Below are 9128 nucleotides of genomic sequence, written 5' to 3'. Positions count from 1 at the left end.
AGGTTATAACAAATATAAGAAAAACTATATACAATAAGTATATACAATATATATAGTCAAGAATTACATTAACAATGTCCAGTCCATTAACATTTGACAAATTCAAATAAAAAACTCCATTATTTATTTTATCTTGGTGAGTCAAAAATGTTGTACCTAATTCACTTTCTATCCTAACTTGTATTACCAACCAAAAACTATCTTTTGATGTCTTTCGAACTTACACACTTTACACGTCTTTAATGAGTTTCTTTCATGAATTTGTTAACAAGGAAAACTATAACTGTCTAGTCTTCAACTCCCTCAGAGACCTGAGAAGAAAATAATATTAACTGAGTAAGCAGGAAGTTCAAATAATCGACTTCCAAAAAAAGTGAGAAATGACAGAAACAGCTGGCTGCCTGGACAGTCACCTAAGGTTTCTTTGCAATGTTGGGGCATCCATCTTCAGCCTACAAGTCTAGCATATCTGACAGACTCATCTGTGAAGCAGGATTTTCTAAAGAGCCTTCCTACCTTGTCTCAGCAAGGTGCAGCAGTCCTTTCTTTTGTGTCCTGCTTGTCTATCTTGGAAAATATACTGTCAGCAGTCAAGGAAAAGGCACTTTCTTGCCCAGTGGCTAACTTTTGCCACAGAGAAAGTAAATTCCATATGGAGTTTCTTCAATGTCCATCATCTACTCTGAAGTATATTGGTGCTTCCAGGAACAGACATGTTTCATTGTCATTAAAAAAAGAATCTATGTTATTAAAACATCTTAAATGCCATATTAAATACCATATTCTGTAGATCTCTAAAGTGTTTGAAGATGACCTGTCTATCTAAAATATATCACTGTTTGACCTTGAAAACATACCTAATATGACTAACTACAATAGGTGACTAGATACTAACCTGCATTTCTTTATATTCTAATTAGTTGGTAATAATAATTTTCAAGGAATAGCAATTTTCATTACATTGTTAACTCAGATGTATAGGTACAATATCTTAAACAACAGTAGGAATGTATATACAGTATTTTCTAAGAAAATCAATATCAAATTTGTATCAATATATATAATTTGTGTACAATATACAAAAATCTAATCCAATGTAAAATATTTAAAACTAGCAGTTGCTTTCTAAAAGTAGATTCAATAACTTACCTTTTCATCTTATCATATCTATATCCTCCCCTTTCTTCATTTCAGATTCAACAATCTACTCTTTATTATTTCTATATCTTTTTTGAGAGTGGATTCAATAATCTACCTTTTATCATATCTATATCCTCTTTTTTTCTTTTCCTTTTTTTTAAAACAAGAACCCAGAATCTAATTTCCTTTGTTTAGCTTTTCCCCCCTCCCCGACCATTAACAATTAACAACTTATCACCAACCATCCCAAACAATGACAATTATCTGTTTCCTGCTATCTGAGAGTGAAGGCATCTTTAAGGGATACTGTAAAGAAAAATTGTAGATTGTCAAGTCCTGGGAGAGGCAGCTCTATCATTTGTTGTCCAGTCTCTGCATAATAGGGAAGTGCAGGGCTGTCTCAAGTCCTTGCTTGAGTAGTCTGTGAGGCTGGATCATCTCAACTAGCCATGTCAATATTGTCTTGAGCAGTTTGTAGTCTGAAGTTGATCTTTGGGTTATGTTTGTCAGCTTAATGGTGTTATCATTGTCCTGATGGAATCATCGTTGTGGGGTCCCATCATCTTTTTGGAGATGCCAAAGTCACTATTAGGTGTGGTCATGGTCACTGCAGAAAATCTTTTCTGGGACATTTTTTTTTCAATGATTTGTCCTTTTTCTGCAGATGTCTCGTTTTTCCAATGTTCTTCAGATTCCTTAGCCTTCATTCTCCTGAAGGACAAAAACAAAACCCTTCCCCAACCCTATCTTTGGGGATGTTCTAAGTCTTTATTGATTTTGATTTATGGTTTCTCCTTAAATTTTTGTTTTATTTTCTAAAGCTGTTTTATCATCCAGAGCAGTGTGGTTTTCTACAATAGGCATTAGGCTCTTTAATTGCTCTGGGAAGGAGTTTCTTACATGGTGACAGGAAAGGACTGAACTGAATTTGACATGGGGGTCTGTGAGAGGACCCTTAGGGGGTTTCCTGATGGCAAAGGCAAAGGACTACCTTGTCTATCCCTTGTTGATCTACATTCATTAGTCCAATGTCTGCCTTTGCCACTCCTTCTGCATAGTCCAGAAGGGAGGGACATTCTGTTGGGATTATTCCTTAAGAAAACATTATTTCTAGGAATGCCTTATTTACAGTCCCTTTTTAGGTGACCTCGTTTATCACAGAAACATCTGACATTACTATTTTTCTTCAAACCTCTGGAAATCACTTCTCCTATCCAAGCATCATCATGGTCATGAGATTCAATATTCATTGTATCTTGGATCCATTTCTGCAGGCATGCTGATCTTGCCTTTGACAGCTAATTACCCTTTTGCATTGTGCATTAGCATTTTCAAAAGCCAAAGATTCAATTGTTATCTGTCTAGCTTCTGAATTTGGTATCATTCTATTTACTAAGGAAGACAGCCTTTGTAAGAAATCAGTGAAGTTTTCTTTTGGGCCTTGTATAACTTTTGTAAATGACCTAATTTTCTTTCCTACTCCTTTAGTTCTGTCCCAAGCATTTAAGGCTGCCATTCAGCATAAAACTAGGATGTGGTCATCATATAGAGATTGCCTTTCTACATTGTCATGATCTCCCTCTCCAGGAAGTTGATCTTGGAAGATTTCCATGCCTCTATCCCTACTTTGTTGTTCAATGGTCTTAGCCTCATCCTTCCACCAGGTCCTCCATTGTAATTGGGAACTGGCTTCTAAGACAGCTGTAACCAAATCTCTCCAGTCTTAAGGGATAGTTCTATTACCAGTTGACCATGAGTTTTACATCTCTTTCTCAAACAGAGAATACATACCACATGACACTATAGCTCCTTTGAATCTCCTCAAATCTAACATTTGCACAGAAGTCCAGTCAGCTCTTACATAGCCTTGAGCATTTGGCAGTTTCTGGAAGGTTACTGGATAGATAAAGTTGTCTCTTTGAAAGCCTTAGGCTGTTTCTCTATAACCATATAATGCAATGCTGAGATTGGTTCACCTTTAAATTTCTCTGTCTAGGTCTGAATATCTCTATGATCTGTTTTAACAAATTTTTCTAAAATTTTTATCTTGGCACTAACTTTAACCAACTTTTTTTAAAAGATAAAACAGAAATGATCAAACAAATAATATTTATAATTGACATTACATCTATCCCACCTACATTAATTATCCTCTCATTTAATTGTTCCATTTTTAGATTGTCTAATATACTATGAAACAGAGACCAAATGACCTCCATTGTAAAAATGTTTCCCATTTTTTAATGTGGGAAAAAACTTTCTTTTAACTAATTTCTCCCTTTAAGAAACCCCAATTGTTTCACCAAATTTTCTGACAATGATGATTCAGATGTGAGGCTGACTGCTTCTGTGTAGAATAGTAGAAGGCTGAGATGGTTTCAAAGCAGCTATCTAGTGTAGTAGCAGCCCAAGATGGGGACAGGGAGAACCCACAACCCACCAGGAGAGAAGAAGCCAAAGAGCCAGCCATCTGCAGGAGGGAACACAAGAAAGCAACTAACTCCTATGGGTTTTGGAGCCCCAAAACTAATGGAATTTGATGCAGAGAGGCTGCAACAAAAACTTAGGCAGCAGGTTAGGGACTCCAGCTCATATGGGATGGAGATTCTAGACACATGCAGCTCAGGCCTGAGCCAGGGCCTGCAAGGCCACAGGCAAGAGGCTTTTTTGTGAATTCATGCCCCACAAGTTGGATGCCAGATGTTGTTCAAATATTAATAATAATAATAGCCTTTTAATAATAATTTTAAAAAAACAGAGCCAGATATATGGTGAAAGCTGAAAGATCAGAGAAGAATAGTCAGCCACTAGTTCTTACCTCTATGAAATCCTCAGCCTAAGGAGAGTGAGTTCCCATTTTTCTCACGTCTTATATACCTTTCTCTGCCCAGACATCACTTCCTGTGACTAAAGGCATGTGTGCTTCCCAGTACTGGGATTAAAGGTGTGTGCCACCACTGACTGACCTCTATGTCTAATCTAGTGACTGGCTCTGTCCTCTGATCCTCAGGCAAGTTTATTAGGGCACACAATATAAGTTTCCTTTTTTTTTTTTTTTTAACTTTGATCTGCATGTATTTTAAGCTGAATTTATTCCTGTGCCATAAGTTTTTGTTTCCTCAGTTTCTTCTGAGATACCGTTTCCTTCTGTAAAACCTCCTCTTCTGGCTGTGGAATAATTTGTTCCTTTTCTTTCTTTCTTTCTTTTTTTTTTAATAATAAGCATTTCTGTTTGTTTGTTTTTTTAAGATTTATTTACTTACTATGTATACAGTGTTCTGCCTACACACCAGAAGAGGGCACCAGATCTCATTACTGATGGTTGTGAGCCACCATGTGGTTGCTGGGGATTGAACTCATGACCTCTGGAAGAACAGCCAGTGCTCTTAACCGCTGAGCCATCTCTCCAGCCCCAATTTGTTCCTTTTCAATGAGGATCATCTTGATGTGGCAGGGGGAGCACATGTCCGGGTTAATCTGGCCGTAAGCTTGTAAATTTGTCAGTACATTTTTGGTGCTTTGTTCACCTGGATGTGTTCAATGACTAGAGAATCTACATCTAAACCCTTAAGTTCAGCATTAGTCTCTTCATTTTTAAGTTTGTGTAGCAAAAATTCAGCACTCTTTTTTTGGCCACTGACCCTGTGTCCAGCTCCACCATTTGGCCTGGGCACACCTACTGGCTCTACCATTATACTGCTAGAATAGCACACAATGCTTCTTTAAAGTGACATCTTTCAGATACTGGGTGAATTTTTGGATATGCATATCCTTGATGGCCTGGGCAGTTTCATGGGTGTTCTTAAAGTAAACACGAAGATTTAAACCTCTTGATTTGTATGATTTCATAGGGTTTTCTGGATTAAGAGGGTAGCTAACCATCTTCACAGGTCTCCTCAGGCCACTTAGAGAAAGAGCTGGAGTTTCCTTTTGACCTAATATTCCAGCCTTTTGTTGAGGATAAAGAACTACCTATTCTCTTTTGTAACTACTTCCTGCTGAAATTAGGATGCAGTTGTCAGGGCCCAGGAAGGCTAGAATGTTAGCCAAGGCTTGGAGGGGATTAGGGTAATGGGGTGTTCATCAGAAGCATCTGGTTTGCTGGCCCACCTGAAGAGGCAGGGAGCAGTTACATTGTTTGTACGGGTTGATATCAATTTTCAGCAAGTACAGGGCTTTCCAGTTTTGTAGGTCTACCTGGGGGGCTGATGTGGTGTAGATCATGTTTGGAGTGATTATGTCAACTAGTCAAGTGGAACTCTGCCAAGACAGACAAGGGACAGAAGTTAAAGTTAAGGAACTTAAAGGAAATTTTTATATTTGGAGATTCTCCCTCAGTAATGGGCAATAGGCAGGGGAACTTAGGCTATTGATTGACAGGAGTACTAATCTGGAGTCTATTTGACTTGTGAGACATGGATCTAAGTCTTTTGACTTTCTCAATTCCCTGAAGCTTATCATTGTTTGTAATCTGTTCTGAAATCCACATTGTAGAAAAAGGAAGCTAACAAGTATCTGTAAAACAGCTGGAGTAAATTCATGCCTTCAAGTCATAGCAAAAGCTATGGCTTTGGGTTAAAAGAATTGGCAACTTTTTTTCTGTCCAGATGATTGAATATATAGAGATTAGACAGGGATGGGTTGGGTTTTTTTGTTTGTTTTGTTTTGTTTTGTTTTGTTTTAGCATGATGAGAAGCATCTTTAAGTCTAGAAGACACTCAGAGGAAATTTAAAATTATGAGCTTGTGACTGATAATAGTAGTCACTGCTGTAATAGTTTACCAGAATTTCATTGATTAATGTTAAAACTTTGATCTTTTGAAATTTTAGTATAGCAACAACATGGAGTAACTTGTATTTGTAAACTTTATATCATTTTAGAGCCTCATTATTTATTTACATTTTATATCCTCAGACATTTATAATTTAAATTATTTTTAGACCTCTATAATTTATATAAACCTTAAACTTTTTATCCATTTATTAAGTGATTGATTACTGAGAGTGGTCTTTGCAAAGCAAGTTCCTTTAAGTAGTAAAAGTTTATTTTGTTTGTTTGTTTTGTTGTTTGTTTGTTTGGTTGGTTTTGATTTTTTGAGACAGGATTTGTCTGTGTAACAGTCCTAGCTGTCCTGGAACTCCCTTTGTAGGCCAGTCTAGCCTCAAACTCATTGGGAACCACCTGCCTCTGCTTCCCAAGTGTTGGAATTGAAGGCTTGCACCACTACTGCCTGAACAGGACTTGTTTTTTATATATGAAATGCATTGACCAGGCAGCTGCTGCTAAATTGATAAAGCTATAGTTAGTTGTAAACACCATCAGAGATCTGAGAAGGATAAATTATAGCAGGACGTATAATCCAAATGGCCTATGTATCAATTAAAATAACAGGGACTTACCACTATCTGGGTGGTTACCCTAGGCTTCCATGGTCTTGGTGGCTTTGTTGGGGGCAGAAGTAGTCTTTGGATGTCACAAAGGACAGCATTGTATCTTCAGTTGCTACACAGGACAGCATAGACCTCTGACTGCTAGACCCAGAAGGTCTAGAGATTTTCCTTGAGGAGGAACTTAGAAAAACTGACATATTGTGATGAGGCAGAGCAGGGCAGTTAACCCAATAGTGTCCACAATGTGGGCAGAGCCTTGGTGACAGGGGTAGTTTTTCCCAGTTGATAATGTCACCATAATTCAGATGGAGTTATCTGTGCCCTACCTTCTTTTTCGGAGACCCTATGTTCACTGCTAGGAGCTGGAATTTCTGTCTATCATAGGGAGCTTTTCCTTTATACATTTTAAATGCCATAGTCAGCAGATCTCAGAAGGGTTTTAAAGGCCATCTATTAAGTATACCTGATTTTAAATAAACTTTACTTGTTTTTAGTTACTTGTTTTAAGTTTAACCTTGAAAACATATCCAGGAGACTAAATAAAACTTATCAAAAACTGGGCAGTGGTGGCGCACGCCTTTAATCCCAGTACTCGGGAGGCAGAGCCAGGTGGATCTCTGTGAGTTCGAGGCCAGCCTGGTCTACCAAGTGAGTTCCAGGAAAGGCGCAAAGCTACACAGAGAAACCCTGTCTTGAAAAACAAAACAAAACAAAAAACCAAAAAACAAAAAACTTATCAAAATAAAACTTTAAATCATAAATACAGTCCATAGGGATACTGGCAATGTTATTTTCCTGGTCTTTTTATAGTGCACCATTGCAGAATATCAGTTTCTTGTATGATTCAGTTTATCAAAATAGCTAAAGTTTAACAAAGTTAGCAAAGACAAGGAGGCTAGACATACATTCTTAAGTCAATCTCTGCCAAGCCTTTCTCAGGGTGAGCTTTTAAGCATTAAAAACCATGTTTTAGGTTGACACATTTCAGTTAACAAGAATAGTTAGCTAGAAGCTGAACTACAGGGTTTAAAAAGCAAGATTAGTTCATCTGGAGACTTTCCAGAACTACAGACATTGACAAATTAGATATTTTTTGTTTTGGCTGGTGGTGCTGTTTTTATGCCAAGTTTTATAGCCTGAATGGTAAGATTACCTATATAAGTTTGTAACTATTAACCCTGTGTTATAAGTTTTAAGTCAACTTTTGTTATGACTATCTTTCAATCATGTCTCTGTTTTACAAGAGGATGTTATGACCAACATGTTATGTTCTGCTGCTGTAACCCTGCCTATTTGCCTACCCAAACCCCCATCTGGAAACCCCTACCCCTGAGCTATAAAACCCTTATCCTGCCTTAGGGGGAGCAGTACCTGTACACAAATTTAAAAAATTGATTTAATTAATTGCTTGCTTTAATTTGGCCATGATGATGTTGTAGAATATTATTTTAAGATGTGTTACTTTTGTTTATGTTGCATTTGTTTATTTTTGTGAAGCCGTGTTATTATGCTTGTCTAAAATACCTGATGAGCTAATAAAGAACAGAACAGCCAATAGCAAGGCAGGAGAAAGGATAGGTGGGGCTGGCAAGCAGAGGGGTTAAATAGAAGGAGAAAAGAGATGGAGGAGTGAAGAAAGAAGTAGCCAGAGAAGGAGGAGGACATCAAGGGCCAGCCACCCAGCTACACAGTCAGCAAGCCACAGAGTAAGAGTAAGATTTACAGGAGTAAGATTTACAGAATTAAGAGAATGGGACAATCCCAGAGGCCAATGATAGACAGGATAATTTAAGATAAGGAAAGCTGGCACAAAAGAAGCCAAGCTAAGGCCAGGCATTCATAATTAAGAATAAGCCCCTGTGTGTGATTTATTTGGGAACTGGGTGGCGGGCCTCCAAAAAAGAGCAAAAATAACAACAACCATGATTTGAGTTGGTGGTCTTTCTCCTCACATCTTTGGAACTAACAGTTGGAGGGCCTGTGAGATCAAAATCCCAACTCAAATTCAGACACCAACTCAAAGCCAGACCCTTCCCTCTGGCCCTCTGAGACTGAAGAAATACTCTCTTGGAGGTGCTCACTCTGGAGACATTCCAAGCCCCCCCCCAACCCCAGGCATACCTTTAGTTTGGCAGACAGCCTGAGCTAATGGTAGGAAAAAAAAAAACAAACCAAACAAACAAACAAAAACTTCCCTAGCCTTGTAGCTGTGGGGCTAATATGAACCCCACTTTCTCCTGTGTTCAAAGCTGTTCTTTCAAATGCTGCTTTAGAGAGACAACCCTGTCTGACAGAAAATATAACTTGCTTAATTTGACTGAAAGAATTTGAGTAATGGTCTTTACTCTCATTCAGTGAGATTAACAAAAACTGATATTGATGGAGAATGCTGTAGAAAACATAAATACAGTATCCTATGTTCATTAATTGGAAGAAGGATTTTGTTAAAATATTTATACTCCCCCAAATAATCTCAGAGTAACCACTATCAAAATTCCAATGGTGTTTTTCACAGAAAGCTATCTTTAAAAAAATATTTTATGTATATGTATGTGTTCCTGAGTGTACCACATGCATAAGGAATCCATGGAGGTCAG

The 9128-nt window shown here is 37.7% G+C and overlaps 1 pseudogene; it reads right to left on the bottom strand.

Moving 5' to 3' along the window:
- Positions 1-4230: 4230 nt before the first annotated feature.
- Positions 4231-5022, bottom strand: LOC118580629 (annotated as a pseudogene).
- Positions 5023-9128: the final 4106 nt, after the last annotated feature.

Source organism: Onychomys torridus, chromosome 3 (genome assembly GCF_903995425.1).
Source record: "Onychomys torridus chromosome 3, mOncTor1.1, whole genome shotgun sequence".
Lineage (NCBI taxonomy): Eukaryota > Metazoa > Chordata > Mammalia > Rodentia > Cricetidae > Onychomys > Onychomys torridus.
This window is presented reverse-complemented; position numbering and strand designations above follow the sequence as displayed.